Raw genomic sequence first — 10,317 nt, forward strand, 5'->3', positions numbered from 1 at the left:
AGAGCCACCATGAACCACCAAGAACAACCACCTTCACGACACCAATTAAACACCACCATGAAACATTAAATCACCAATTTTCATGATTCTTCTGTATTACTTCCTTTCTCTTATAATCAATAATCATCATCGATTATCTTCATCGAAAATCAAGTCATCATCGTCACTAAACCTTTGGACACCTTTGAGCTCTTCATCGAACCACAATTTCTGTTTACTTCATGATCACACTAACATCTAACACTCACATTTTCTATTTTCTGTTTCAACCTTCGACCCATATCACCACCTTTTATATTCAATTTATACTACTATATTTTTTTTTTTGCCGCATATTTGTTAAAGGAAAAAAAAGAAACCAATAGTCTTTCTTGGGCCACCATTTTCCTCCAACTAAGCCGTGAGTTGTGGAGCCAAGCAAACCGTTTGATCCTAGTCTCCTACTGCTACCACGTATTGCTATTCTTTTATTTGTTGGCCAACGAAAATATACATAGATAAGTCCCACTTCAATTATCCTAACCATGCAATTTGTGTCCTAATTCTAATTAGTGGATTTATATATTAAGTACACGTTTCCTTTCATATGCGTTTCTTTGGTTGATGGCCAACAAGAAAGGGGTCCATTAAAGGGACGTTTTTTTTTTGAAGCATTATTATTAAAGTGGCAATAATTTGTCTAATTGACTATGTTAATGGGGAATGTCATAATGATGATGAGTAAGTGGGAAAATAAAGATTATGAGTGACAACGCTGCGTTTTTTTTTTCCTGCAGTTTACTAGCCACCCAAAAGCACCCATCCTTCCTATGCTACTCGACAGCTCTTGTTCCATTTCTTTTCCTGTTCGAGAATCTAACAAAACCGAAACCCATCTGTTGATTTACATTCGGTACTTGGGCTGTGTTTTGGCCCATATTAATTGGGTTACTTTTAAAGGGAAACGGGCTTTTGTTTATTGGATCTCTTTTTAGTTGGGTCGAATCTATAACGATTAACTTAAGTAATCGTTTCATATGTCCCTGTGGTGTTCGATATCATATGATATTTATACTATGGTGATGATAAAACGGTAATGAGTAATTGTAGGATGATTAGGATTAATGATAAATAAGGATCATAATATATTACGTGATAGAGATTATGATTATGATATAGTTATGAAGATAATTATCGATTGTTAGGATGATGGTGAGGAGACGAAAACGTTGATGATGATTAGGTTATGAAACGAAAACGAATTGATGGTGATACGATAATGTATGGAACGATGATGATGTATGAATATATAAAGAATGGTGTTGATGATAAAGAGGAGGATGTAGAAGCAAACATAATAATGGGTTAAATATATTTCGGTTGAAAAATAAAATAGAAAAGTAAATCGCAGCTCAATGGTTAGGGTGTTGGGTTTAATCAAGAGGTCAAGGGTTCGAGCCCCGGGTGTTGCATATTTTTTTTTAGAAAAAGAGAAAGATCAGAAGGTTTAAGGGGTTATATAAAATTGGGTTACGAATTTAGAACAGATAATTAAGTAGCAGTGGAGTGGTTTAAGGTGTTAGCGGAGGAGCAAGTGGTCTTGGGTTTGAGTCCGGGCAGAGTCCGTTTATTTTCTATGTGGAAGCTTTTTCATTTAAAGGTAGTTTTTATGATTATCATTATTATTATTATTATCATAACATTTTTATAAAAATTATCATTTTTATTATTATAACTATCATTATTATTTTTATTTGAATGGACATTATTGATATCATTATTATTATCATTATAAAGAAACAACAACTTTTTTAATTATTAGTATTAGTATTATTTACCAAATAACAATTAGTACATAACACTATATTTAAAACATATAACATATTATTTATTAAAATAACAAGTATATTACTAATAATATAAATTCATGCGATTACAATCATATGTGTTAATATATATATAAATAATATAGGTTCGTGAATCCAAGGCCAACCCTGCTTTGTTCAGTTGTTTAATATCGTCATATGTATTTTTACTACAAAATACATTAGGTGAGTTTCATTTGCTCCCTTTTACTCTTTATATTTTTGGGACTGAGAATACATGCGCTGTTTTTACAACTGCTTTATTAAATGCTTTTGAAATATATTTTGAACTGCGAATACATTAAATGCTTTTATAAATGTTTGACGAGATAGACACAAGCAAAACATTCCTCGAATAAAATATTGTACAGACAGAAGTTCTGCGGATTTTTGTTGAATTATGTGGACATGATAATTGCCACCGTTGAATTTTGTGGATATGATAATTGCCACCATTGAATTATGTGGACATGATAATTGCCACCAATTGATATGAATGTTATGTATCGAGAGAATGATTTTATACACAGGTTATGTGTATGTTATTTTTGTGCACGAGATATGTGTACGGTTACTAAGATTTAAGAAAGATGATTTCGTACACGAGAAAGGTGTACTGTATTTAAAAGATATCGCATGTACATTACAGGTGGGTATAGGATTCAGGCCCATTTGTACCATGCAGGATTTAAATCTTGTGGTCTATCAAAATGATGAATTTTATTGTTTTATGATAAACCTATGAACTCACCAACCTTTTGGTTGACACTTTAAAGCATGTTTATTCTCAGGTATGAAAGAAATCTTCCGCTGTGCATGTACTCATTTTAGAGACATTACATGGAGTCGTTCAAGGCATATAGAGGTCCGTTCATCGCGATGGTACCATATGTTATTGTATTCGTTCGGAAGATTTTGGACGGGGTATGACACACGTAACGGGACCTAAGTAGCGGCGCCGTCAATGATGATTTTGTCGGGTCGCTACAGTTTTCTTGCACCTTGCGATGGTAAATCGTCGACTTTTTTTGGGAAAGAAAAAATATTTATTTTCTAACCTGGACTAAGTAATGTACCTTAATTAACTTTATACATTTTGGGTGTGTTTGGCGCACTAGCTTATGAGAACTTATGAGAGTTTGAGCTTATGATTTTAATAAGCTCCAAGTCATAAGCTTTATTTGGTAGACATAAATAGTAGAGCTTATGAAAATCATAAGCTCTTAAAAAATAAGCTACTTATAGTAGCTTATGAAAAAAAAGTAGAGCTTTTGAACTGAAAATTAAGCTCCAGCTAATTTACCAAACACTTCTAAAAAATAATAAGTTCCAGCTACTAGTTTTAAAAATAAGCTCTAGCTCTAGTTACAAGCTCCAGCTCCAGCTAATTTCGTCCAATATGGATGGATCAGGATGAAATTGTGATTTCGTTAGATGTTGAAGGCAAGGATTTCTGACATGGAAAGATCTATGGTTGTAATTTATAGTTGGTGTTACTTAAAAAAGAGAGAGATCTTATATACGGAGCAAAAAAATAGAGGTATCTTTACTGATAGGAAATAGGAATACGCCTCTTTTCTCTATGCTTTCTTTCTTCCCCAACTCCTCAAAATCAAACCATTAACTTTTCAAACAATAACTTTTCAATGTAGATCAACAACTTTTTTCAGGGTTTTAGAAGACACCTCTGACTTTATTACATGCGATTTTTTCGTTACGAACCAATCCCAATCAGTCTTGCCGGTCTATGGTCCACCACGCGCCAGTTGAGGCACCACCGGTGCTGGAAGACAGATGATTTCCGCCGACCAACGGTCGTCATATTTCCGACCATAACCTAAAGATTTGAAGGTCAGATATTGTAATAGATTGAAAAATATTCGGTATAGATTCAATAATATTTGATTTGATTCCAATTTTTGTTGTTGTAATAAATCTACTTAAAATGGGGTAAAAATGTGGAGGTGAATGGTGGATGATTGCGAAGATTGACGGTGGGCGAGGTGATTAGTGGTGGTGGTCGAAGTTGGTTCGCGGTGGTTGCAGAAGGTTGTTGGCTGTGGGAGCTGGAGGTGGATAGTTGTGGCTAAAAAAATCATAACCCAAAAAAATTCACAACCCACAGAATGCTAGTTGTGTCTGGGGTGGGTCGGGTCGGAGATGGTCCGATGGGTCGGGTGGAGCAGTGAAGTTGGTTAGTACAGTGAAAACCGGCCATTAGGGCCAGTGACAGAGCTTCATTTTTACTGTAATTAGAACTGTATGTAATAATATTGTTAGCCTACTGATAGACTTATTTTTGTAATTTAACTTAATTTTGATAGAAACTTGGATTCAACGAGGAGATGTACGTTGTCGATCTTAAAAAAGAGAGGTTACCAAAGGTATATACTAGTACTAGTATCTGTTTAATTGGTTAAAATCATAGCTATATATTTGTAATTTGAGTTATGATCATTTTTATTTTTATATTCATTAATGGAAGTTAGGTTAGTAGTTTTATACCTACTTTTTCTGGTGCCTAGCTTTCGTTTTAAGCCTGATCTATCTAGTTTGCAGTACTATCCTGATCATAAGCTTAGTGACCGTGATCAAGCTTGTTTATCACAAATGACTTTTGTTTGTGCAGCTTTCTAGTTTATGTATCTGATAATTAAGAAATTAAGATATGTATCATAATACAAGAAAAGTAATGAGCAGATTTTTTGAGTTTCTATATATGATTAGAAGGTCACAAAGGTTTGATGTTATGCAATTATCTTTGAAATGTATATTACTCCATACTGTATAACATATAAGTTACTTTCAAGTCCCAAAGTGATCTTTTATTCATAGTTAACCTCACACTTTCATAAGATTTGCTTGAGTTGTACATTAAGAAGACATTGGAACAACTTGTATGATTGTAGAATGTGTCAAAAATCAAGAAGCTTAGATGTTGATGCTAAATTTTAAGTGCTAAAAGGTGCTTGGTTTGGATTTCGATTTTTCATTACGACTGTGATAGTATAAAAAGCCGAACAACACAAAAGAAGCTGCTATTGAACGTTAGATATTTATTCCATTTGTGTTACTTTTGAGAATATAGGTCCATATGAAGGTGGAAAATCGGATGCTACCTTTTCTAATGAAGCCTTCTTAAAGGTTGCCACTAGGAAAATGAACCTTCAAATGGATTTCTTGAGGTAAAAAGTTATCATTGTCATTTTGCTTGATCAGTTGACTTTATGAACTATCACATTTGCTCTATATATTATATAAACAACATTTCGTGTGAAAATGGAGAAATGAACAATCTTTCAACCCATTACTTTTACCAAGTACCATGATTTTTGCAACTATCTCTACTTGTACTTGGTGTGTATAGGATATCTTGTTGTAGCAAATTATGGTATTTTTGGAATAGTACAAAAAACATTGTAAACCGTCAACAACTTCTTGTACTTGGTTAACTGCTTTTAGTATTATATATATATATATATATATATATATATATATATATATATATATATATATATATATATATATATATATTGGTATTGATTTTGTAGATCATTGGAATACATGTATATTCTTAATGAACAAGAAACTTGTGGACTGTGTATACATGTAATATGTTAGATGTGAATGAATAATATAGAGAGTTTATTTCGTTAAGTGGTAATCAAGGAGTGAATCGAAGTATGTGACCCGGGTTCGATTCTTACTCAAGGCTTTTACTTCTCTCGAAATACGTGGCCTGGATTCGAGTTGAATAGGTTTCCCCTGGATAGGTGTTATATGATGAAAAGGTGGTGGATCCTTCACATAGTGTGGACCCCGTCAGTGATTCTAACATTGCTGGTCTAAAAGTTTTTTTGGTGAAATCTTTCTCTGTATTTACACATCACAAACGTAATTAGTTTTTGTCTTGAATACAGCCACGAAGTCCATCTCTTGAATTTTTAATTGTACAAAGACACTTGTATCTCGAAGTGAAGTCCAGAATTGTTATCTCGCTCAATTCCATAATTAGAAAGTTAGCTATATGGAGGGTGTATTTTTCCTTATCAGCTAATAAAAAGACGTCGTGAGTATTCTCAACAGCCACCAAATATATATCAAACGGGTGGATGATACCTGCAATGGCAAAGCCAAGATTTTTAACGGTTAGAGTCACAAACTAGTATTGAAATGTATAAAGTGAAAAAAAAAAGTATGTGACAAACTATGTTTAACTACAAACATAAATAAATTAAGTGACTTTCTAACACAAGGGAGTTTTTTTCTGTTGCAAACATTATATAATTGCTTTCATTTTTAGAGTTTTCTTTCACGCTTTATATGATCTCATTCTATTTAATCAAAATCTCTAGTATACATTTTACACAACTTCATTAACTTAGATGCATCAAAAGAATAAAATCGAAGTTAGTGAAGTTGTGCAAAATGTATACTAGAGATTTTGATTAAATAGAATTAGATTATATAAAGCGTGAAACAACTCTATGGATAAAAGCAATTATATATTGTTTGCAACGAAAACAACTCCCTTGTGTTAGAAAGTCACTTAATTTATTTATATTTGTAGTTAATCATAGTTTGTCAACTATTTTTTTTTTTTTTTTTTTTAATCAATTTATACATTTCAATACTAGTTTGTGACTCCAACCACTAAAAATCTTGGCTTCGCCATTGCAGGCATCATCAATCCGTTTGAGATCTATTTGGTGGCTGTTAAGAATACTCACGGCGTCTTTCTATTAGCTGATAAGTAAGAATACGCCTTCGATATAGCTAACTTTCTAGATATTGAATTGAGCGAGATAACAATTCTCGACTTCACATCAAGGTATAAGTATCTCTGTACAATTGAAAATTCTAGAGATGGACTTCGTGGCTGTATTCGAGACAAAAAACTAATTACATTTGTGATGTGTAAATATAGAGATTTCACCAAAAAAACATTTTTGACCAACAATGTTAGAGTCAATGACGGGGTCCTCACCATATGAAGGACTCACCACCTTTTCATCCTGTAACATATGTCGAGGAGAAACCTATTCAACTCGAATTCGGATCACGTATTTCGAGGGAACTAAAAGCCTTGAGTAAGAATCAAAACCGGTTCACATACTTCGATTCACTCCTTGATTACCACTCAACTAAATAAACTCTCCTTATTATTCATTTACGTCTAACATGTATATACAGTCCACAAGTGTTTGTGGATTATGAAATGGTTGTGTTTGCAGACGAAGAGCTTTACAGCGTAAGGCGGCTGAAGCGCAAGTTTCGATTGAAGAAGAAGAACAGATGTTAAGGAATTTGAAGAAGAAAGAGACCGAGTATATGAGATTGCAAAGGCATAAAATTGGAATTGATGATTTTGAGCTTTTGACTTTGATTGGTAAAGGTGCTTTTGGTGAGGTATAATTATAAACCCTAGTTTGATCAATCACATTCTACATAGTTCTGTTTATATGTGATCATTAGTAAAATTGAATTCTTAGAATGGCGGTTAGTAAAGATGTTGTGGTAGTATTGATCTGGTTTGGGCCAAATTAGCATGTTCAAACACGTTTAGGACTAGAATGTAAGATTATGTGAGTTTATTGATGAGCATTGTGGATCTAGTTATTGAAATTTAATTAGCAAACATATATGTATGTTTTTGTTATTTTGGTACTACGGATACGATTAGTTTGGTAGAATCTAAATTATCATCTAAATCTGCTTTGCAGGTGAGGTTATGTCATGCGAAAACTACTAGAGAAGTCTTTGCAATGAAGAAGTTGAAGAAATCTGACATGCTTAGTCGTGGCCAGGTACAATCACTAAATTGTATCAACTTACAATAGCTATAGCTATCTCAAGCTTTACTTTAAGGAGCATAATATAAGATATATCATTGTTTGAGTGATGCAGTTGTAATTAATATTGATATTAGCTTAATGATATTATGCTGTAAAACAAATGGCTTAACTATCATTACTATTGTTTCTAATATGTATTTCATTGCTTGATAATATTTTGATTTTTGTATATTTAGGTTGAGCATGTTCGATCAGAAAGGAATTTGCTTGTCGAGGTTGATAGTAGATGTATTGTAAAACTCTTTTATTCTTTTCAAGATGCTGATTATTTGTACCTTATAATGGAGTATTTACCTGGTGGTGACATCATGACTTTACATGGCTGAAAGTATCATGGCCATTCACTCTATTCATCAACATAACTACATTCACAGGTATTATATATCATAAATGTTACATGCAAATTGTTTTTCTGCAATTTTTGCATGTGCTGATTTTTTTATAACACTTTTAGGGACATTAAACCAGATAACCTGATACTAGACCGAAATGGCCACCTAAAGTTATCTGATTTTGGGCTTTGTAAGCCTTTGGAAAGTAAATTTTCATCAATTTTACTAAATGATGAAGATTATGCAAATCAAGGGCCTATAAATGATACTGACGGGCATCAAGCTCCTTGGTTAATGCCAAAAGAGAAGTTGCAACAGTGGAAACGTAATCGACGTGCCTTGGTATTACCTTCATCTATATTTGTCTTCACATTTACTTGATATCAATAAGTTTTCAACGACCTTCAATTAGGGGTGTTCAATATTTGGTTTCAAACCGAGTAAACTGAAAACCGAACCGAATAAATCTGAAAAAGACTAAACCGAATTTGAATTCAATTTTTGGTTTGGTTTACAAATTTGAATTTGTTTTTACTTATTTGAATTCGGTTTTCGGTTCGGTCTACAAATTTGAATTTGGTTTTACTTTTTTGAATTCGGGTTAATCGAAAACCGAATTTAACTAATAATATATTAAATTATTAATATATATAGCCGAAAAACCAATTTTAAACTCAATAGTCGAGTTTAAAATAGATTTTCTATAATTATTTTGGTTAAATTATGTTTTTTTTTTTTTTTTTTTTTTTTAGTTTTTTCCGTTTTAACTGAAATCAAACCGTATTCGGATTTTTTGGTTTCGAGATTTAATTTTGGTTTTCGGATTTTTGCCTCCAAAACCGAACTGAATAAATCGAGCAAACTGAAAACTGAACCGATGAACACCCCTAATTCCTTCGATTGAGTTATTAATGGAGTATTAAGTAATTAACATGACATGTTATTAGTTCAAAACTTTGCCTTGTAGGCATATTCCACAGTTGGAACACTTGATTATATGGCACCCAAAGTGCTGCTAAAAAGGCATATTCACCTTCTTGTTTATTATCCTCATCATAAACTTTTGACATAATTCGATTATGATCCCTAAACTTTGTTATGACTCCTTGAATAGGGTGTTTTTTGTTTTTTTTTTAAAAAATTGTATTTTTCATGTTGGTGTGTCAATTCTGGTACTGACAGGTGGAAGATCCTTAATCAGTTTCTACTTTTTTGAATTATGACGTGTTTACTTATGCATCCGTTTCGGTGGATAGTTGCCATGGTCCAATTCTATTTTATTCATTTTTTGTTTGTATGCAAACCTGCAGATGTTAACATCAAAACACTCCAATTTCATAGGATATACATTCAAAAAATTGGATATGTTGAAATCAGTTGGAACTTCAGGTATACTTCTGGAAGCATACTTATGGTACATGTTTGGTGACTTGTCATCTATGTAGAACACTAATAAAATAAAGCCAACAAGGGTCGTATACAAAACCTAATCGATATATTAATGATTTATGGCACAATCTTTTCTCTATAGTAATTGTTGCTAATTGATATGAGAGGAAAACATAATTTAACTATTTGCTATGCAGGCGTAGATATGAGGGCAAACGGTGCTTCCAAGCCTCCGTCATTGGTATCCTTGTTTGGTATGTTAACTTTTATTTGACAAAAGTTACCTCTTATTTGACAGAATAATTTTTTTTTTATAATTGTTTTAACACCATTTCAGACCATATGGATTTGAAAGGAACTGCGTTACCTGAGGAAGAGCAGGAGCTGAAAAGCTGGCTTCAGCCTCGGGTTATAATTGTCAAAGGTCTTTATTTCCAAGCACTTAGATCTCACACGTAGCTATATTTGCGAGTGGTTACTGTAAAAATACAATTTGAGGAAGATCAGTATTTTGATGCAATTTTGAGTGTTATGATTTGCATTATAATTTTGCAAGTGTTATGATTTTTCAAAGGTCTTTTTTTTTTTTTTTTTAATCGTGGGATATGATTTGGAAATTATTGGTAAACCTATCACTGCCATCAATATAAATCCCAGTATAAATAGATTTATTATACATATGATACATAATTTGAGAATGCCTATTACTTAGTAAGTTTAATCTTGTAATCTTGACTCTAACTGGCATTCTTTCTTCATGTTTATTTTGTTTATCTTTTTAATTATATATATATATATATATTTTCAGTTAGTTGTTCTTCTAATTGGGTTATGTGAACTGATTAAAAAAAAAAAGCTTTTTTTCTTACACCAACATTCTCTTTGTATAGTTTCTGG

The 10,317-nt window shown here is 32.5% G+C and overlaps 1 pseudogene; it reads left to right on the plus strand.

Moving 5' to 3' along the window:
• Window positions 1-3,413: 3,413 nt before the first annotated feature.
• LOC139868232 (uncharacterized) lies at window positions 3,414-9,993 on the plus strand (annotated as a pseudogene).
• Window positions 9,994-10,317: the final 324 nt, after the last annotated feature.

The sequence above is a fragment of the Rutidosis leptorrhynchoides genome, chromosome 9 (assembly GCF_046630445.1).
Source record: "Rutidosis leptorrhynchoides isolate AG116_Rl617_1_P2 chromosome 9, CSIRO_AGI_Rlap_v1, whole genome shotgun sequence".
NCBI classification, from domain to species: domain Eukaryota; kingdom Viridiplantae; phylum Streptophyta; class Magnoliopsida; order Asterales; family Asteraceae; genus Rutidosis; species Rutidosis leptorrhynchoides.